This window comes from Lipophrys pholis, assembly GCF_963383615.2.
Source record: "Lipophrys pholis genome assembly, chromosome: 1".
Lineage (NCBI taxonomy): Eukaryota > Metazoa > Chordata > Actinopteri > Blenniiformes > Blenniidae > Lipophrys > Lipophrys pholis.
Window position 1 is genome coordinate 55807487 of NC_137635.1, and position 15038 is coordinate 55822524.

Consider the following 15038-nt stretch of genomic DNA (forward strand, 5'->3'; position numbering starts at 1 on the left):
CGCATTGAAGCAGTCATTTCAAAGGATTCCCGACCAAGTATTGAATGCATAACTGAACATAATTATTTGAAGGTTGACTTTTTTTTGTATTAAAAACACTTTGCTTTTATTGGTCAGATGAAATATGCTAATTGTTTGAGATGGGGATTTTTGGTTTTTCTTTACTTTTTTGCCAAAATCATCTATATTAAATCAATAAAAGGCTTGAACTACTTCAGTTGTGTGTAATGAATCTAAAATATATGAAAGTCTAATTTTTATCATTACATTATGGAAAATAATGAATTTTATCACAATATGCTAATTTTTTGAGAAGTACCTGTATATATAGACTCTAAAGAAGTGGGGGCTTGTCCAGGAACAATTTTTCCACCTGGACGTGTCTGTGACAGGGTGGAAACAGGAAGTCAGATGTGAAAGGGTTTTTAAAGGAAGTCTGCAGGAAGAGGGGCGGAGTCTATAAAAAGGAGTGGGCAGCTCACCTGAGCCATTCTTCCTGCACTGAGACACACCTGAGTGAGAGCAGCTGAGGCCAGCGTTTGTTTGGTGTCTTATTGGTGAGATCACTTACAAAACATTTGACATTAGTTCAAAGAATGATTTCAAACTGTATGAGCTGAAGTATTTCAGCTCAGTTTTAGATTTGATTGATGATGTTTAAAAGTATCACTTGTTAGATTTTGATTCAGATCCCAAACACCTGCAAGTCTCCAACAGGGGGAGGGACCGATCCAGTCTGGAAGGTATATTTGGTACATTGTTTGTACAATGTTCTTTTTGGAAAGTTTGCTTTTGTATATTCATGTGCTCCTCTTAGTTTACAAGTAAAGACTGCATTAGAGGAGCCAACCACTGTTTTCCCCAAACTCATAATTGATTTAGATGGGCCATTTTATTTCTTTTGTGGACTGCTCTGTTTTACTTATTGGGGGTCAAGAGGTAAAGTAGAGCTCATGTGTTTTTTAGTCCCCTTGGTTGCTGTGAGTAGGCAAACTTCAGTGTTTTATTTGGTTTTAATTGATAAGTGTGAAGGGGTGTTTTATTCATTGACTAGGTTTTTGGACACCACTTTTATTGTATATCTTTCTACTTGCCCCAGATAGAGTAGTCTAGCCCCACATTAATTGTTCCTTTATGTTCCAGTCAATTGAGTAATTGCACTCCTTGCCTGATCTGTTTTATCAGATTTTGTCTTAACTTTTTGCAATCAGCTTATTGGTGGCACGTTGTTCTCAGTCTTTTAATAAAATGTATTCTACAGCAGTCTCTGGTTCCTGGGTTTTGTGTTTAGTATTACCAAGTCATATGTATTTCAATGGTGACAATATGTTGATTCACTTTATTGCCTCCTATTCTGTTCTCCAGGTGTCATCAGCCTAAAGGCTGTTTTATGCTTGATGCACGGACGTGACGTGCGGAGCTTCGACGAGCGGAATCGGCATGAGAGAATGTATGTTCCATTTATACTACACACGGCTCCAGCTCCCAAACTGCAGGGGGCAGTGCATTGCAAACACACTTCCACTACAGTATTAAATTAGAGCAGAAGATGTAGACTTCTTCTCTGTGACACCAGCAAGTGGAGAGCAGAGTGGAGCATGCAACTATTGTTTTGAGCTAAATTGTCCCTCTATTGAAGTCTGACACTGAAGCAAATTGACAACTGAGTCAAATCTTGTTTCCAGTGTGGATGTGCAGCTTTCTGCTTTTGTGTCTTTTAAACCTTGAGTCCTCCTCCTCTTCAGCTCCACCTCTGTGTAGTCAGATAAATTGAGGTGCACGGAGTGGCGATGTCCTTGTGAACAGGCCCGCAATTGGCGGCCAAAATTATGTAATTTGGCTGCACAAAGCCGTGCGGAGCTCGCGGCTGTGTCAAGCACAAAATGGCCTATATTGCCAATGGTTTAGAGCCAGGTGAGTGTTTCTTTTGGATGTGTACTTTAGTGGTGACAACATGTTGACTTAAAATAATTTTTCTCCTGGTGTCATCAGCCTAATGGCCAATGGTTTGAAGCCAGGTGGGTGATTCTACTGGACTTTTCAACACTGAACTTTACTTCCTGGTTACCATGGAAGCACAATGTCGGATATCCCCATTGACTCTGGTATGTCCGCTGCTGATGGCGGTGAGGGTGTGGGAATAAACACTGAAACACTGATTTAACTGACAGTTTTCATCATTTCACATGCAGCCACAAACCCCTCAGCAAAGTCTAACCTGAACCTCGCAGCCAGCATTGGGGATCAAATCCAAGGTTTCATGTCAAACAACAAATTAATGGTAAACAATGGTGTAACAAAGCTGGTTTGGGTGTGCAATGATGCCAAATGCGTACATGAAAGTTTGTTGGGTTTCTTGTTGCCTGATAAAAATGGTGTTCCACAAAAAATGTATTTTAGGTGCAACTGTGGGTTTCAAACAATTCAGGTGTTGCACATGACAATTATAGTGGTTCCAATGTTGGCAAAGGATCGATGGGTAAAAGTGTGAAATCCAGCACCTCTTCTGCTGCAGTATGAGCAGAAGCAGAAAAGCCTGCACGCATTGCTTGTGATGCATTTTTAAAGGAATGGCATGCTTCAGAGGAGCAGGAAGCATAAGTGACGAAGAGCCGCTTGACTTGGAAGCAAGAATTACTGCAACAACTGCAAAATGATCCGTCAAATGCCACAGATGCTGGACGTTCTACCCAAGCCTTTTCAAAATCAATGTGCTCGTATTTGGGAAAAGTAAACTGGCATCTGTCTGAACCTTAAATCCAGTTACTCAGCTGTGGAAATTCCTGGACATGGAGGACTCAAAACTATCACAACAGATGGGAGGATGTGAGACTGAAGGAAAGGGTCCAATGGAGTGAACCTCTTTCTAATCAACCATCCAGTCATGACCACAAGGAGGAAAAGGAAAGCAGACCAACAGTTTTTACCCCAGGCATGTGGACATACAGTGACCATAGAGGACTGGTGCATGCCATCCATTCTTCCTGTGAGAGTGAATGTAGTTTAGGGAGGTGACGTCATGGGAACGTGTGCCTCCTTGAGCCCGGGAAGCTCATCTACGTTCTGCTCTCGACGTCTAATGCAGAAAGTGAATTTCACCAGAAGAGTGGCTGACTTTCTGCTCCAGGCTGCTCCTTAACTGGTTTGGTGGTAGCTGATTTGAGCAGCTATCATGTTTTGAAATGGGGGGAAAATGCAAGTCACCACTGATGACATGGTGACACCAGAGGAGCCGGCAAAATGGCCGAATATATCCAACATCCAAATCCCACATATCAAAGCAGGTATTAAATGACTGAGTGGTAAAGAGACGCCTAAGGAATTGGAACCTTGGGAAGTCCTCAGTTGTGATGAGTGCTTCTCCTGGATGTGTATTTGAATGGTGACAATATGTTCCTGTCTTTTCTCCAGGTGTCATCAGCCTAATAGCCAGCTGTTTGGAGAAAGGTGAGCGTTTCTCTTGGACGTCAGGGCTAAATGGTTTGTAGCCAGGTGAGGGTTTCTACTGGATGTGCATGTCAATGATGAGTATGTTAAATTTTCTCCTTCCTCTTTTCTCCAGGTGTCCTCAGCCTAATGGCCAACAATCTCGAGACAGGTGAGTTCTGGACGCGGAGCTTAAACACTTTGGAGCCAGGTGCGTGTTTCTACTGGATGTGTATTTCAATGGTGACAGTATGTTTTAAATGTTTTACTTCTCCTCCTCTGCTGGATTTGGAGTTAGTCTGTGGAGCCGTGTTGAACTGGTAGTGGAGCGTTCTTGAAGCCACGTTGGACTTGAGAATCACTGCACGCATGGCGCCCAACGCAAGGAAGTAACATTGCGTGTAGCGTCACAATGCATGGGTGAACCTTGGGAAGTCATCAGTTGTGGTGAGTTCATCTCCTGGATGTGTGTTTTGATGGTGAGAATATGTTGATTTAAAAATGTTTCTGTTCTCAGGTGTCGTCAGCCTAATGACCAATGGTTTGGAGCCAGGAAGGTGTTTCTACTGGAGGTGTATTTAAAATGTTTTACTTCTCCTATGCTGGACCTGGGAGTTGGGCTGTCGAGCCGTGTTGAAGCATTCTTGGAGCTGCGTTGGACTTGAGAAAAACTGCACGCATGGCGCCCAACGCCTGGAGGTAGGACTACGTGTAGCGTCACACGATACATGGCCAAATAAAAGCTATGTGCACACATTTTGAAGAATAGTTGTAAAACCAATGCATTGGTTCCTGTAGTGAGTCACAAACTGACCTGTTTGACACTGAACTTTTACTTCCTGGTTACCATGGAGGCACTGTCTGATGTCCCCATTGACACTGTTGTGTCCGCTGCTGAAACACAGAATCTTTTTTTTATTTTTTTTTCCCTCAGAGTGCTGAGGGGTTTGTGGCTAAATGTGAAAGGCTGAAAGATGTCGAAGGCTAAGCTAAACCTAGCAGCCAGCATAAGGGATCACATCCAAGGTTTAATGTCAAACAACTAATTAAAAGTAAATGGTCTGACCGAGCTGTTTTGGGTGTGCAATGATGCCAAATGTGTACATGAAAGTTTGTTGGGTTTCATGTCACCTGATTTAAAAACCAAACAAAAACTGAAACTGGTTCAAAGCAAAAATGGTCAAGAAATCTATTTGAGGGGGAACTGTGGGTTTCAAACAAGGGTGAAGCAGATGATGAAAAAGATGGTGGTTCAAATGATGGGTAAAAGTGTAAAATCCAGCACCTCTTCTTGTAAGAGCAGAAGTGGAAAAGGTGACATGCATTGTTGCATTTTTAAAGGAAAGGCATGCATTGGAGGAGCAAGAGGAACTGAGGAAAGCAGCTTGACTTGGAAGATAAATGGCTGCAACAACTGCAAAATGATCTGTTAAATGCCTCAAATGCTGGATGTTCCTCGCAAGGCTCCTCAAATGCAATGAGCTCCGATTTGGAAAAGTAAAATGGCATCTGTCAGAACTTTAAACTCACCAGCTCAACCTTGAAAGTCTGTGGACATGGGGGACTCAAAACTATCACACAACAAATGGGAGAATGTGAGACCAAAGGAAAGATTGCAATGGATGGAACCTGCTTCTAATAAACCATCCAGTCATGACCACAAGAAGGAAAATGAAAGCAGGCCAACAGTTTTCACCCCCAGACATATGGACATACAGGAGTTGGACAGGACCAGTGTATGCCTTCCATTCTTCCTGTGAGGGTGAAAGCAGCTTGGGGAAATGACATCATGGGAACTTGAGCCTTCTCGGACCAGGGAAGCTCCTATGTTCTGCTCTTGTTATCTAATGCAAAAGGTGAACATTACTGGAGGAGTGGCAGGCTTCCTGCTGGGCACAATAGGGTGGGAGGCAGTCATTCCAGGCTGCGCCTTAACTGATTTGAAGGTATCTGGTTTGAGCAGCAATCATTTCTATCCTGTTCTTGAGGTTCTGAAACAGAAAATGCAAGTCACCACTGAAAGCATGGTGACACCAGAAAAGGTGGCAAAATGTCGAAATATAGCAACCATCCACATCCCATGCATCAAGGCAGGTGTTGACCTGCTGAGTGGTAAAGAGACACCTCAGGAATTGGAAGCCTGGGAGGTCATCAGTTTTGAGTGCATCTCCTGGATGTGTATTTTGATGGTGACAATATGTTGATTTAAAGATGTTTTTTTCTTCAAGTGCCATCAAGCCTAGTGGCCATCAGTCTGGAACGAGGTGAGTGTTTCTAGTAGATGTGTATATAATGGTGACAGTATGTTGATATAAAAAATGTTCCTGTCTTTACTCCAGGTGCCATCAGCCTAATGGCCATCGATTTGGAGCCAGATAAGTGTTTCGACTGGACACGGAGGCCAGTTTGTAGACAGGTGAGTGTTTCTACACAATGTTTATTTCAATGGTCACAATATGTTGACTTAAATCGTGTTGTTTTTCAGGTGTCATCAGCCTAATGGCCATCAGTCTGGAACCAGGTGAGTGTTTCTGGTGGATGTGCATTTCAATGGTGATAATATGTTGACTTATTTTTTTTTTTTTCTTTTCTTCAGGTGTCATCAGCCAAGTGAGTGTTTCTCTTTGATGTCAAGGCCAAACAGTGTTGAGCCAGGTGAGTGTTTCTCCCGGGTGTGTATGTATATGGTGACAGTATGTTTTACTTTTCCTCCTATGCTGGACTTGGAGTTGGGCTGTGGAGCTATGTTGAAGTGGTGGTGGAGCGTTCTTGAAGCCGTGTTGGACTTGAGTCACTGCATGCACGGCGCCCAACGCAAGGAGGTATGATTATGTGTTGCGTCACAACATACATGACCAAATAAATATCATGTGCACACATTTTAAGGATTGTTGTAAAGCCAATGCATTATTTGCTTTCGTGGTTCACAAACTGACCTTTTACTTCCTGGTTACCATAGAGGCACACAGCGCTATGTCTGACGTCACCATTGATTCTGGTGCATCCGCTGTTGACGGCAGTGATGGTGTGGGAACAAACAATAAAAAGATGGGTGATTCAAATGACTGCTGAGGGGTTTGTAGCTAAATGTGAAAGGCTGCAAGCTGTCAGAAACCTTAAGCTGGACCTGGCAGCGAGCACAAGGGATCACATCCAAGGTTTCATGTCAAACAACAACCAATCAATGGTATCAAATGGTCTGAGGTGATTTGGGTGTGCAATGATACAAAGTTTGTTGGGTTTCATGTCACGTGATTTATAAAAAAAAAAAAGGCCTGAAACTGGGTTCAAAGCAAATATGGTGTTTAATAAGAAATGTATTTCTGAAGGGGAAACTGGGTTTCAACAAATGAAGGTGGAGCACATGACAACTGAAGGTGTTTTCAATGTTGTGAGCAAATACTGGGTAAAAGTGTGAAATCCAGCACCTCTTCTGTTGTGGTTAAAAAGCAAACCTTGATCAAATTTAAAAAGCTGAATCTATTAGAAAAGCCTGGACATGGTGGATTCTCCTAATAAAGGCATTTCATATGTTTGTTACAAACGTATAATCATTGTTCCATGTCTCGTGTCCCCACTCGAGGCCTGCACCTTGTCCTGGTGATTGGGCTGCAAACTGTCAAAAAGGGTTAGCTGCACCGAGCAGCCAGCTTAAGAGATCATATCCAAGGTTTCTTGTCAAACAACAACCAATCAGTGGTACAAAATGGTCTGACAGAGCTGGTTTGGGTGTGGAATGATGCCAAATGTGTACATGAAAGTTTTGGGGGTTTCATGTCACCTGATGAACATTTTTGCTTTAAACCAAGTTTAAGGTTTTTCTTGTTTTCAAGTAATGTATTTCTGAGGGTGAAATGGAGGTTTCAAACAATGAAGGTGAACAATGGTGTTTCCAATGTTGAGCAAATAATCATTGGGCAAAAGTGTAAAATCCAGCACCTCTTTTGTTCTTGTAAGAACAGAAGTGGAAGAGGCGGCATCCATTGCTGCATTGAAGGAGGAGGAGGAACTGAGGAGGAAAAGAAAGCAATTTGACTTGGACACCAAATTGCTGCAACAACTGTTAAATAATCTGTTCAATGCCTCAAATGTTGGATGTTCCTCACAAGCCTCCTCAAATGCAATGAGCTCCGATTTGGAAAAGTAACATGGCATCTATCAAAACCTTAAACTCAGCAGCTCAGCCTTGAAAGTCTGTGCACATGGAGGACTCGGAACTATCACACAACAGGAGGATGTGAGACCACAGGAAAGATTGCAATGGATTAAACCTGCTTCTAATCAACCATCCAGTCATGACCACAAGGAGGAAAAGGAAAGCAGGCCAACCCCCCCCCCCCCCCCTTCCCCCAACATATGGACATACAGGACCAGTGTATGCCATCCATTCTTCCTGTGAGAGTGAAAGCAGCTTGGGGAAATGACATCATGGGAACTTGAGCCTTCTCGGACCCGGGAAGCTCATCTATGTTCTGCTCTCGTCATCTAATGCAAAAGGTGAACATCACTGGAGGAGTGGCAGGCTTCCTGCTGGTCACCATGGGGTGGGAGGCAGTCATTCCAGGCTGCTCTTGAACTGATTTGAAGGTAGCTGGTTTGAGTAGCAATCATTTCTATCCTGTTCTGGAGGTTCTGAAATGAGAGAAAATGTAAGTCACCACTGAAAGCATGGTGACACCAGAAAAGCTGGCAAAATGTCCAAATATATCCAACATCCACATCCCACACATCAAGGCAGGTGTTGACCTGCTGAGTGGTAAAGAGACGCCTCAGGAATTGAAAGCTTGGGAGGTCATTGGTTGTGATGAGTGCCTCTCCTGGATGTGTATTTTAATGGTGACTATGTTGATTTAAAAATGTTGTTTTTCCAAGTGCCATCAGTCTGGTGCTAGGTGAGTGTTCCTAGTGAATGTGTATATAATGGTGACAGTATGTTGATATAAAAATGTTTCTCCTATGCATGAACCTTGGGAAGTCTTCAGTTGTGGTGAGTAGCTCCTGGATAGGTACTTTCATGGTGACAATGTTGAATTTAAAATGTTCCTGTCTTTTCTCCAGGTGTCATCAGCCTAACGGCCAATGATTTGGAGCCTGATAAGTGTTTCGACTGGACATGGAAGCCAAACCGTTTGGAGACAGGTGAGCATTTCTACAGGATGTGCATTTCAATTGTGAAAATATGTTGACATGATTCTATTAAATTGTTTTCCTGTTCTTCAGGTGTCATCAGTCTGGAGCCAGGTGAGTGCTTCGAGTTAATGTGCATTTCAATGTTGGCAATATGTTGATTTGAATCTTTTTCTGTTTTTCAGGTGTCATCAGCCTGATGGCCAGTGGTTAGGAGCCAGATAAGTGTTTCTACTGGACCAGGTGAGTGTTTCTCCTGGGTGTGTATTTAAATGGTGGTAGTTTGTTTTCAATTCTTTTTTTTACTATTCCTCCTATGCAGGACTTGGAGTCGGGCTGTGTTGAAGTGGTATTGGAGCTTTCTTGAAACCGTGTTGGACTTGAATCACTGCATGCCCTGCGCCCAACACAAGGAGGTAGGATTACGTGTAGCGTTTCAACACACATGGCCAAATAAAAATCATGTGCACACATATTTTGAAGGATAGTGGTAAATCCAATGCATTGATTGCTGTAGTGAGTCACAAACTGACCTCAGCTTTTACTTCCTGGTTAACAAGGAGACACGCAGCGCTTTGTGTCACTTCACCATTGACTCTGGTGTGTCCGCCGCTGACTGCAGTGATGGTGTGAGAATAAACAATGGAAAAAGGGATGATACTACTGAGGGGTTTGCGGCTAAATGTTAAAGGCTGCAAACTGTCACCAAGCTTAAGCTGGACCTAGCAGCCAGCACAACAGATCACATCCAAGGTTTCATGTCAAACATCCACCAATCAATGGGATGAAATGGTCTGACAGAACTAATTCTGGTGTGCAATGATGCCAAATGCAGAGAAGAAAGATTGTTGGGTTTTAATGTCACTTGATTACAAAAAAAGCCTGAAACTTGGTTTAATGCAAAAACGGTTTTCATCAAGAAATGTATTTCTGAGGGGAAACTGGGTTTCAAACGAAGGTTAAGCACACGACGAAACTTATGGTGTTTCCAATGTTGTGAGCAAATAATGGGTAAAAGTGTAAAATCCAGCACCTCTTCTGTTCTAGTAAGAGCAGAAGTGGAAAAGGGGGGCTTGCATTGCTGCATTTGTAAAGGAATGCATTTGAGGATGAAGAGGAACTGAGGAGGAAAAGAAAGCAGCTTGACTTGGAAACAAAATTGCTGAAACAACTTCAAAATTATCTGTTAAATGCCTCAGATGCTGGATGTTCCTCACGAGGCTCCTCAAATGCAATGAGCTATTTGGAAAAGTAAAATGGCAGCTGTCTAAACCTTAAATCCAGCAACTCAGCCGTGGAAATTCCTGGACATGGAGGACTCAAAACTATCACACAACAAATGGGAGAATGTGAGACTGAAGGAAAGTATCCAATGGAGTGGACCTGCTTCTAATCAACCATCCAGGCATGACCACAAGGAGGAAAATGAAAGCAGGCCAACCGTTTTCATCCCAGGCATGTGGACATACAGGAGTTGGATGCCATCCATTCTTCCTGTGAGAGTGAAAGCAGCTTGGGGAAATGACATCATGGGAACTTGAGCCTTCTTGGACCTGGGAAGCTCATCTATGTTATGCTCTTGTTATCTAATGCAAAAGGTGATCATCACTGGAGGAGTGGCAGGCTTCCTGCTGGTCACAATAGGGTGGGAGGCAGTTGTTCCAGGCTGCTCTTGAACTGATTTGAAGGTATCTGGTTTGAGCAGCAATCATTTCTATCCTGTTCTGGAGGTTCTGAAACAGAAAATGCAAGTCACCACTGAAAGCATGGTGACACCAGAAAAGCTGGCAAAATGTCCAAATAAATCCAACATCCACATCCCATGCATCAATACAGGTGTTGACCTGCTGAGTGGTAAAGAGACACCTCAGGAATCTGAACCTTGGGAGGTCATCAGTTGTGATGAGTGCATCTCCTGGATGTTTATTTTGATAGTGACTATGTTGATTTAAAAATGTTTTTTCTTCAAGTGCCATCAGCCTAATGGCCATCAGTCTGGAATGAGGTGAGCGCTTCTAGTGGATGTGTATATAATGGTGACAGTATGTTGATATAAAAAATGTTCCTGTCTTTACTCCAGGTGCCATCAGCCTAATGGCCATCGATTTGGAGCCAGATAAGTGTTTCGACTGGACACGGAGGCCAGTTTGTAGACAGGGGAGTGTTTCTACACAATGTTTATTTCAATGGTCACAATATGTTGACTTAAATCGTGTTGTTTTTCAGGTGTCATCAGCCTAATGGCCATCAGTCTGGAACCAGGTGAGTGTTTCTAGTGGATGTGCATTTCAATGGTGATATGTTTACTTTTTTCTCCTGTTTTTCAGGTGTCTTCAGCCAAGTGAGTGTTTCTCCTGGGTGTGTGTATATATATATATATATATATATATATATATGGTGACAGTATGTTTTCAATTTTTTTACTTTTTCTCCTATGCTGGACTTGGAGTTGGGCTGTGGAGCTATGTTGAAGTGGTGGTGGAGTGTTCTTGAAGCCGTCTTGGACTTGAGTCACTGCATGCACGGTGCCCAACGCAAGGAGGTACGATTATGTGTTGCGTCACAACATACATGACCAAATAAAAATTATGTGCACACATTTTTAAGGATAGTTGTAAAGCCAATGCATTATTTGCTTTCGTGGTTCACAAACTGACCTTTTACTTCGTGGTTACCATAGAGGCACACAGCGCTATGTCTGAAATCACCATTGATTCTGGTGCATCCGCTGTTGACGGCAGTGATGGTGTGGGAACAAACAATAAAAAGATGGGTGATTCAAATGACTGCTGAGGGTCTTGTGGCTAAATGTGAAAGGCTGCAAGCTGTCAAAGCTTAAGCTGGACCCAGCAGCCAGCACAAGGGATCACATCCAAGGTTTCATGTCAAACGACCAATCAATGGTATCAAATGGTCTAACAGAGGTGGTTTGGGTGTGCAATGAGACCAAGTGTGTACAACAAAGTTTGTTGGGTTTCAGGTCACGTGATTTATAAAAAAACAGCCTGAAACTGGGTTCAAAGCAAAAATGGTGTTTAATAAGAAATGTATTTCTGAAGGGAAACTGGGTTTCAACAAATGAAGGTGGAGCACATGACGGAACTTAAGGTGTTTCCAATGTTGTGAGCAAATACTGGGTAAAAGTGTAAAATCCAGCACCTCTTCTGTTGTGGTTTAAAAAAAACAACAAACCTGGATCAAATTTAAAAAGCTGAATCTATTAGAAAAGCCTGGACATGGTGGATTCTCCTAATAAAGGCATTTCATATGTTTGTTATAAAATTAAAATGATTGTTCCATGTTTTTACAAACCACAAAAATCCAAAAAAGCCACAATATGAAAAAAAAGTTGTTTGAATTGTGTTTTAGATTTGTAGTCTTGTTCATGTATGTTGTCCCAACTGAGTGTCTTTTGCTGTAAATGTCTTGTCTCATGTCCCCACTCGAGACCTGCACCTTTTCCTGGTGATTGGGCTGCACACTCAGAGGTTTAGCTGGACCAAGCAGCCAGCTTAAGGGATCATATCCAAGGTTTCTTGTCAAACAACCAATCAATGGTACAAAATGGTCTGACAGAGCTGGTTTGGGTGTGGAATGATGCCAAATGTGTACATGAAAGTTTGTTGGGTTTCATGTCACCTGATGAAAACAAGAAAAACCTGAAACTTGGTTAAAAGCAAAAATGGTCAAATGTATTTCTGAGGGTGAACTGGAGGTTTCAAACAATGTAGGTGAAGTACATGGTGAACAATGGTGTTTCCAATGTTGAGCAAATAATCATTGGGCTAAAGTGTAAAATCCAGCACCTCTTTTGTTCTTGTAAGAACAGAAGTGGAAAAGGCGGCATCCATTGCTGCATTGAAGGAGCAGGAGGAACTGAGGAGGAAAAGAAAGCAATTTGACTTGGACACCAAATTGCTGCAACCACTGCAAAATCTGTTGAATGCCTCAAGTGTTGGATGTTCCTCACAAGCCTCCTTAAATGCAATGAGCTCCGATTTGGAAAAGTAAAATGGCATCTGTCAGAACCTTAAACTCAGCAGCTCAGCCTTGAAAGTCTGGACATGGAGGACTCAAAACTATCAAACAACAAACAGGAGGATGTGAGACCAAAGGAAAGATTGCAATGGATTAAACCTGCTTCTAATCAACCATCCAGTCATGACCACAAGGAGGAAAAGGAAAGCAGGCCAACAGTTTTCACACCAGGCATGTGGAAATACAGGAGTGGGACAGGACCAGTGTATGCCATCCTTTCTTCCTGTGAGAGTGAAAGCGGCTTAGGGAAATGACATCATGGGAACTTGAGCCTTCTCGGACCCGGGAAGCTCATCTACGTTCTACTCTCATTATATAATGCAAAAGGTGATCATCACTGGAGGAGTGACAGGCTTCCTGCTGGGTGCCATGGGGTGGGAGGCAGTCATTCTAGGCTGCTCCTGAACTGATTTGAAGGTAGCTGGTTTGAGCAGCAATCATTTCTATCCTGTTCTGGAGGTTCTGAAACGGGACAAAATGCAAGTCACCACTGACGGCACCAGAGGAACCGGTGAAATGGCCAAATATAAAAAGCCACAAAAAAAGTTGTTTGAATTGTGTTTTAGAATCAGTCTTGTTCATGTATGTTGTCCCATCTGACTGTCTTTTGTGGCAAGTATGTCTTGTCTTGCGTCCCCACTCAAGGCCTGCAAACTGTCAAAAGGTTTAGTTGGACCTAGCAGCCAGCGTAAGGGATCACGTCCAAGGTTTCATGTCAAACAACCAATCAATGGTACAAAATGATCTGACAGAGCTGGTTTGGGTGTACAATGATGACAAATGCGTAGAAGAGTGTTGGGCTTCGTCTCCTGATAAAAAAAAACAGAAAAACCTTAAACTTAGGTCAAAGCAAAAATGGTGTTGAAGAAATGTATTTATGAGGGGAAACTGGGTTGCAAACAAAGGTGAAGCACATGATAAAAATGATGTTTCAAATGTTGTGAGCAAATAATGGGTAAAAGTGTAAAATCCAGCACCACTTCTGATCTAGTAAACAACAAAACAAACCCTGGATCAAATGGAAAAATCTGGATATACTGGAAAAGCCTGCATGTGGCTGAATCTCCTAATTGAGGCATTTCATATGTTACAAAGTTTTGATGACTGTTCCATGTTTCTACAAACTACAAAATGACTAATTGTTTTATTTTTGTTCATGTGTGTTGTCCCGTCTGTTTGTCTGGTCCAAGTATGTCTTGTCTCGTGTCCCCACTCGAGGCCTGCACCTTGTCGTGGTGAGTGGGCTTTCAACTAAGATGGGCCGCCTGTGTTCAAATGTTTATGTCTGTGGTTCAATTGAGAATGACACACTTCCTTTTCTTCGTCTTTGCTTTAGAAAATATTTTCAATAAGTAGTAGGATCTTTTGTGTTCAAAAATTCACATTTGTCTTTTCTATTTGGTATTTCAACAATTAATGGGCTTTGTAAATCTATATGTCCTCGCCATACTGCATTCAGACTTGAACGATTATCAGCATTAGTGCACATTTTGTAAGGTTCAGGAGCATTTTTATCACGAGTTCTACATAGACCATAATGCTTATCGGTCTCTATCCAAGGTTCACTTACAGGTGAAGACTGAGGACATGTGAGTCACACAATGTGAAATGGTTTTGTACATTATCATGTAGTAGTGCCAGTATGAAGTGGTATCCGGAGGTAGGCACACAAACCTTTCTGTGGAATCTTGTAGTTCTTGTGCCTACCATGGCTCAAAATGGAAACGGGTCAAAAGCATTTCCTCCTCTGGGATCATCTGTATCTGCTTCAGAAATGGCCTCAACGTCTGAAGAATTCTTTTTGAATCTTACTTGAATAAATGCAGGAGCAACAATTTTGTGCCAAAATACTTGAAGGAAAGCTGGAGAGATCTGTTGACCTTTTTCAGCATTTCCTTGAAAGCGAACCTCAGTCCAGTGATGTTTGTATTGACAGCTGTGAGCATCAGGAGGCTGCACATATTAAAATATCTCCCTTGCTTCTGCAACTCTTTTTTTACACACTCATGTCACACTTTGTATTTTTTACTCAGGGCTACACATGCATACTGATTTCATCAAAGCAAATAAGTTTAAAATGAGTAAATAAAAGACAACCAGTAATTCTATTTAGAACTTGACTAAAATACTGGTTAAAATTCATTTAAAGCTGTTTACCATTAAGTAAAAGCATATTTTGTAAAGTTTTAATGGTTTGTCTTTCACATGGTTTATGTTCCTAAAAACTTATTTCTTTATTATTCAGAGATTAAGTTTGGTTGAGTTGACACCAACTTCTAAACAGTTGTGCACCCCAACTTGTTTAAAGTCGCCAAAAATGTTTGTTGTGTTACGATTGGACTGGACAATCACAGCCAATTGAAGTGTATCACAATGCTTAAGGGGCGAGACTAGTGACGCAGTGCCGGGTGGAAAGAAAAGCCTGCACTGTCAGTCATGGTGAGGAA